This window comes from Pseudorca crassidens, chromosome 7 (assembly GCF_039906515.1).
Source record: "Pseudorca crassidens isolate mPseCra1 chromosome 7, mPseCra1.hap1, whole genome shotgun sequence".
Classification (NCBI taxonomy): domain Eukaryota; kingdom Metazoa; phylum Chordata; class Mammalia; order Artiodactyla; family Delphinidae; genus Pseudorca; species Pseudorca crassidens.
The window spans coordinates 81870158-81877530 of NC_090302.1; the positions used below are offsets into that span (position 1 = coordinate 81870158).

General features: G+C 43.7%; 1 long non-coding RNA gene across 1 annotated transcript; it reads right to left on the reverse strand.

Annotated features, from left to right (window-relative positions):
* Positions 1-551: 551 nt before the first annotated feature.
* On the reverse strand, positions 552-7186 carry LOC137227100 (uncharacterized). Its single transcript, XR_010944694.1, has 3 exons — positions 7092-7186; positions 5030-5161; positions 552-792 (listed from the first exon to the last, which is right to left on the reverse strand). It is a non-coding gene; the product is annotated as an uncharacterized lncRNA (long non-coding RNA).
* Between the last annotated feature and the right edge of the window lie 187 nt (positions 7187-7373).

Consider the following 7373-nt stretch of genomic DNA (forward strand, 5'->3'; position numbering starts at 1 on the left):
AAATGAAAGAAATGAAATAATAATCAACACATAAAGCAAAAATTATTACAATCCATGATAAATCCATCCATATTGAATCCATCATGATCAATCACAAGCCACCCCATAGTTAATCAGTACACCCCATCTTGCACGGAACAGGGCCACACCAAAACCTCTGCCCCAGAGTACCCCCCAGATGTGATTCTACTCCCCCAAGGGAAGGTAAACATTCATGGCAAAATCAGCTGCTTTCCAGAAACCCTGTGCGGCGTAGAAACCCTCTTGAGGTGCTTTCCACATCTGTAATCAGGAGAAACTCTTATTCTTTTCCTGCCCATTCTCAGGGAATAGACTACTTCTGGACCCTGAGGAAGTCAATGCAAACAGCAGACAGGTGGCCATGACAGCGCAGAGGGAATATCAATGTGATCTATGTGAGTGTGTGTGCGTGTAGCGTATTTGAGAACTCACTGGCACAGAGGCCAGAGTGGAAAAGGGCAGAATATTCATTATCTAATGTTACGATAATGTTTTGTAACAAACAACCACAAAACATCAGCAGCATACAACATTCAGCATTTATTTCTCACGTGGCTGGAGGTGGCCCTGCCGATCTCAGCTAAGCCCTCCCATGCGTTTGCAGGTTGATCGGCACTTCGCTGGTCCAGACTAAGCTCAGCTGGGCGGCTTGGCTCTAAGCAGCAGGTCCAGCCAGGTGTGGCTCTTCAGAGTGGGTTGGGCTCAGGCCAGTTCTATGTGTGTCAAGGCTGGAGCTCTGATTCAGAGAACAACAGCTACTGCGGTCAAACTCTGCTCAAGGTGATGACAGAAGCACACGAGGACAAACAGAAAACGATGATGCTTCTTAAGGCCTAGGCTCAAAATATGCACATTGTCCCTTCTGTCCACATTCCATCAGCCACTCAATCAGATGGCCAAGCTCAGAGTCAAGAAGCAGAAAATGACACTCAGCTCTAGGGGGAGGAGTTGCCAAGTCACATGGCAAAGGCAACGGGTGTGGGTATAGCATGGGAAGAACAGGGCTAATAAGTCAACATATACCCCAGACAGGTAGAAAGAATAAGTAGCTAAACCAAAACAGAGCACCAAAAACAGTGTAATGCCATCCACTAGCATTCGATCAATAAGAAATACAGCTCTAAAAAATCACTCCCTTCTGCAAGACGAAAAAGTTCTGGAGATCTGTTGCACAACAATGTGAATATATTTAACACTGCTGAACTGCACACTTCAAAACGGTTAAGATGATAAATTTTACATACGTGTTTTACCAGGATTGAATTTTTTTTTTTTAAAAGAGCAAAATTAGGGAATTCCCTGGCAGTCCAGTGGTTAAGACACGGGGCTTTCACTGCCGTGGGCCCAGGTTCAATCTCTGGTCAGGGAACTAAGATCCCACAAGCTGCGAGACGCAGCTAAATAAATAAAAACAAAAAAATAAATTAATAAAAAGAGCAAAATTATTCCATTATAGATTCTGTCTGTAGTAGCCAGCCTCGAAGAAGGCCTCCAAAAATCCCAACCTCCTGATGTTCACACCTGTGTAGTCTCCTCCCACATTGTTCCAGAAGTGATCGTGTGTCACTTCCACAACTAGGTTATAAAAGGTTGTGGCTTTCATTTCTCTCTCTCTCTTGCTGTCTCTCCCTCTCTCTCATCACTCATTCTGAAGGAAAGCAGCTACCATGTTATGAAGACCCTCAGGCAGCCTTCAGAGAGGCAGACACAGCAAAGAACTGTGGTCTCCAGTCAACATCAGGTGATGACCTGAATCCTGCAAATAACCTGGTCTTCAGAAACTGTAAGATGATAAATACTTGTTTTAGAGCTGCTAAGTTTTGGGGTAATTTGTAATGCAGCAATAAAATAATACCCTATGGGATGATCATTGATATTCATAATGATGACCCAGAGCACTGAAATATCCTGACATGTTTTCTGAATCGTCAATAAGAAGCTGCAATTGCAGAAGGTCTCCTGATACCATTGAAGGCTTAGTTATATTCAAATTTCCTGGTGACACTAATCATGACCCTCCGTCAGCAAGGAAGTTTGATTAAGCTGAAACCCATATTTCCCTGCCCCTTCAGGGTAACTAAGAATTTATTGCAGAGAAGAACCAAGAAAGAGTAAGAGAGAGGAGATAAATAACGAGCAACTCAGCAATTTTCATTCATTTAAAAGAATGCTGTAAAGAAAACTTAGAAAATGTATACCACAGGAGCAAAAGTTTTGAAAGACTGGCATACTTTGAATTAACCCAAGAAAACTCAACGAACTTTTCTTCAAGACGATAAAGAAAAGAAGAAGCTATCTTTACCAGAGTTACGCAGCATAATAGTATCTACCATTCAAAGAGAATTTGGAGGAGAAACTTAGTTGCCTGGAGAATTTATACTTGTAAAAACTATCGTCATTACTGTATTGATTAAAAGGTAAGAGAAAATGTATCTGGAGTGTGTTTAAATGAAAGAAAGAAAGGGAGGGAGGGAGGGAGGAAGGAAGGAGGAAAGATGGAAGGAAGGAAGGGAGGGAGGGAAAGAAAATAGGTAATGTATGTCATCAAAGTGTTGTCTGAATCAACTGGCCACTGATAGAGAAGATAGAAGAGATAGAGACATGATAAAAAGTAGGCAAAAGTGTATTTTTGTTCTGTTTTAAGTGGATTTAATTTAACTAAAAGGAGTATTCACAACCTAACGCCAATAAAGGAGTATTCTACAACATCACTGGTGTCAGTGATAGTTACCATCAGGTGCAACGTCAGCAGAAACACTAGCAGCCAGTTAAGAAGTAAACCAAGCTGGAGGAGATGAAAGTCAAGGTCAATTTAGATTCTTAGCATATCAGGCATTACTCATTCCTGCTTCACCAGCTCACTTTCCTGAGTCCCTCACTGCTGCTGGGACTTGTAAATTAGGTAGGAAAGATCCCAACTGTGTGTGTGCATGATATATCATACATATAGAAGTATGTAAAATGCATATGTACAGTTTAAGGTAAAATAATACAATAAACACTTGTGCATCTGTATTAGTCAGGGTTCTCCAGAAAAACAGAACCAATAGGAAATATATAGATATATAGAAGATTTATTATGAGGAGTCTGTGGTCTGCTACCATGATCTACTTTCGGCAAGCTGGAGGCCCAGGAAAGCCAGTGGCATAGTTCTAGTCCAAGCCCAAAGACCTGAGAACCAAGAGCCCAATGTCCAAGCGTAAAAGAAGACAGATGTCCCAGCTCAACAGAGACAGCAAATTCACCCTTCCTCTGCCATTTTGTTATATTCAGGCCCTCAGTGTACTGGATGATGCCCACCCGCATTTGTGAGGGCCATATGTTTTACTCAGTCTATCAATTAAAATGCTAACCTCTTCTAGAAACACCCCACAGAAACACCCATAATGTTTTACAAGCTACCTGGGCACCTCTTAGCCCAGTCAAGTTGACACGTAAAATTAACCATCACACTGTCCAATATATAGGTTAAAAATAGAATATTGCCAGTTTACCAGAAGACGTTTTGTGCCTCTTCCGACACACATCATCTTGAATTTTTGGTTAATCATTCTCTTGCTTTTCTGCATAGTTTTATTATACATGTATATATCCTTAGACTATAAACATATTGCTTAATTTTCTTGTTTTTAAACAAGAAATGGGAATTACATAGATTTAATTCTTCTAATCAGCATTATGGTTTTGATATGCCTTTGTATCAATAGCTGTAATTCATTCATACTATTGGCTATACCGTGTTTCATCGTTTGAATATGCAATGATTTATTAAGCCATCTCATCGCTGATGGATATTCAGGATGTTTCCAGTTTGGAGCTATTATGAACACAACTTCCTGTACATTTATGTACATATGTCCAGTGTTAACCTAGGAATAAAATTGCAGAACTGTAGGGTATATGCCTATTCAGTTTTATTCTATCATGCCAAACTGCCTTTCAAGAAAGGTGACACCAGTTTACATTTCTCCCAGCAAAGAATGAGTATTCTTATTCCTAATATCCCATATATACATCTTCAGAGTATAAGTTTTGTAGTTCTTTTATTAATTTTTTCCTAATTATTTTGTTCTTTTCGATGCTGCTGTAAATGGGATTTTTCTTCTTAATTTCCCTTTCAGATTGTTCACTGCTGGCGTACAGAAATACAATTGCTTTTTGTATGTTGATCGTGTAGCCTGAAACCTTTCTGGACTCATTTATCAGCTCTAATAGGGTCATCATAGATGTCTCAGAATTTTCTGTATACAACATCATATAATCTGGAAGTATAGTTTTACTTATTCCTTTCTAATCTGGATGCCTTTATTTCTTTTTCTTGTCTAATTGCCCTGGCTAGAATCTCCAGTAGAATGCTGAATGGAAGTGATGAGAACAGACATGCTTGCTTGTTCCTGATCATAGGGGAAACGTTCAGTCTTTCACCATTAAGTAGAACATTTGCCGTGGGGTCCACAGATGCTCTTTATCAGGTTGAGGATTTTGTATTCCTAGTTTGTTGAGTATTTTATCATGAAGAGATGTTGAATTTTGTCAAATGCTTTTTCTGCATCTACTGAGGTAGCAAAAATCATTTTACCTTTGTACAAACTTTTTTCTGGGCCCTTTGAGTGACCCTTTTTAGTTATGAAGATGTGAAGCAAGTTCACAACCATTACTTCCAGGAGAATGTAAAATAGGCTACTTTGGGGCTTGATTAAGACCTGGGATTTGGTCTGTGGAGCTCTTCCATGCATCTATTTGAATTCTCAAAATTAAACCAAGATCAAGGACCCATCTGGAAGGGAAGAGGTGCTGATGTAACCTCTTCTTAATGAGACTTGTCAGATGTGAGACCACTGTTATGGGAATATCTGCCCTGCCCAGCCATCCTGGTAGATGCTTTGCTTCCCAGGGAAGTGCTTGTGTGCATTAAGGTGCTCCCCCCTGCACCCCATCTAACCCCTGTAGAAGGAGCAGCTGCATACAGGAGGCTTTCTACAGCCACTATTACCAGATAAGACTTACAGTGCAGGATGTCCGTGGTCTGGGGGTGATCTGGACTCAGGTCACTATAGTAACACACGCAGAAAGCAGTACCTCGCTGAGGGTCTCTTCAGGCTTCCAGGGTACCATGTGCCTCAGTTAGTACAGCAGTTCCTGCAGTAGACAGATAGGACCTAATATCAGATTGCCCAACAGCTGAGAAGCCCTGAGACAACCAGGGCCAGCAGGTGGCACTCTCAGTAGTCAAAAATGTGAAACTCAGCTCTTAGGGTCACTTCTGAGTTCTGCTGTCCTGGAAGCAAGCACAGGAGGATTTGTTCACTGACTCTTGAGAAAAAAAGTGCTGGATAGCTTTCCTTTGACCCATCAGATACACCCTCCAACCTTCTCTTCCCTCCTCTGTGTCCAGGAGATTGGCATGCACTGGCGGACTCAACAGACTCTCTAGCTCTCTGTCTTCCAGTTGGGACTGGCCAGTGGGGTTTGATCACTAGCAGGAGATCAAAGGGCAAGAGAAGGGGAGGGGAGGTCATTTATGCTCCTGATTCCCTCCCTGTTGGGTCAATAAGGGGTGTCTTATCTATCTCTCTTGCTAAGGCCACATTTCCTATCAGACATCTCTATCCAAACAGCGCTCACATGCTCTCTCTCCCCTCCCACCCTAGCCCAATGAAGGCTCCCTTCCACTGCCCCTCACACCTCCCCTCACTTACTAAGACTAGGACCCTGTGTTGCTTTAACTGACCCCACCTGCATCTCTGTAAATAGCCCCTTTACTGAACCCTTTTCAAATAACCTAACTTGAGTGTTCTGTTTCTTGCCACCACTATGACTAGTACAGAAAATATGACATCCTTGGACATATCTTGGGAGGGACATCTGGGGAGAAGAAACAGAATTTCTGCTAACCATTCTGCATTTGAATTTTGAAAGAAATGTGAACTCTAGGTTTTTAAAATTTTTTTTTACCCGAACTGGTAAAGCAGAGCACAGGTTACAGCAAGGCTTATATATCTATCCCCCTACCTGCCTGCAAGCACCTGGAGGGTAACAGTATTCACCTTTGGAGTCCTGCGGATGGTAGATGTTCAAGAAATGTTCATCAAGCACAACTGAACTGTAAGACCTTAGGCGTCACCTCTCTCTCCAGGTCTGTTCCTTCATCTGTATAACCTCTATCCAGGAACACTGAAATTTCACCCACTTGAGCTACATAAGAAAAACAGTTGGGCTTCCCTAGTGGCGCAGTGGTTGAGAGTCCACCTGCTGATGCAGGGGACACGGGTTCGTGCCCCGGTCCGGGAAGATCCCACATGCCGCGGAGCAACTAGGCCGGTGAGCCATGGCCGCTGAGCCTGCGCGTCCAGGGCCTGTGCTCCGCAACAGGAGAGGTCACAACAGTGAGAGGCTCGCGTACCGGGAAAAAAAAAGTCGGTGCAGGGGTAATTGAAATATTCTTTAGATAAATGCTTTTATGTCAGCTTTATTGTTTTCAAGAACACAGAGTAATATGATCTTGGATAACGAAGGAGGTTGGGCAGAATGTCATTGGAAGTACTTTTAATCAAGTATTTTAAATGGTACATAATTAACATTGTTTTAAAGCAAAATGGCCCTTCAAAGGGTGCTTCTTCCCCTTAAGTAATTTACCTGAGAACAGGAACCAGATTAAATAGCAGAGCCATGACATGTGCCACTATGGACCTGTCTATATTTGACACCAAAAGAAATCTGCCTTGTATTGTATTATTGTGACAAAATGCCAGGTTACAAAACACCGTGTACAGCATGATCCCAACTTCATAAAATATTCATACCCATTTATCTATGCGGGATGGCGGATCATTTTGGGAACGGACGCTTGTTGCCTGCAGGTGCGGCAAAGTGTGAATTCATTTTCTGCTTTTTCTTTTTACAATATTTAAAAAACAAATAAATGCTCTTTCCATTAGTGAAGGAGGAGCCCGAGGGTCCGGCCTGCAAGGGCGAGGCTCCCCTGCAGCGGAGAGGGGCTACGAGAGGAGTACCGCAGGTGCAGGGACTCGGGACCGGCTCCCTCCTGCCTGCGGGAGGCTCCACTTACCCCACGAGGGAAACGGGCGCGGAGGGCGCAGCGAGAACTGGGTGGAATTGGGGGGAAAGGGAAGCGGTGGGCCGCCGGGTGCGCGCGTCTCGCCGGGCGCGCGGGTCTCGCCCGGCGCTGTGGGGGCGGGGCGGCTGGGGCGGAGCGCATGGGGGCGGAGTCTTGGCGTGGGACGGGTCTCGTCGGGGAAGGGGCGCGAGAGGGAGGGGAAGGTGTGTCGGCGTGGGTGGCGGGTAGCTGGGGACCGGATGAGGGGTGGGGCACTGTTGGGGCGGGGTCTTG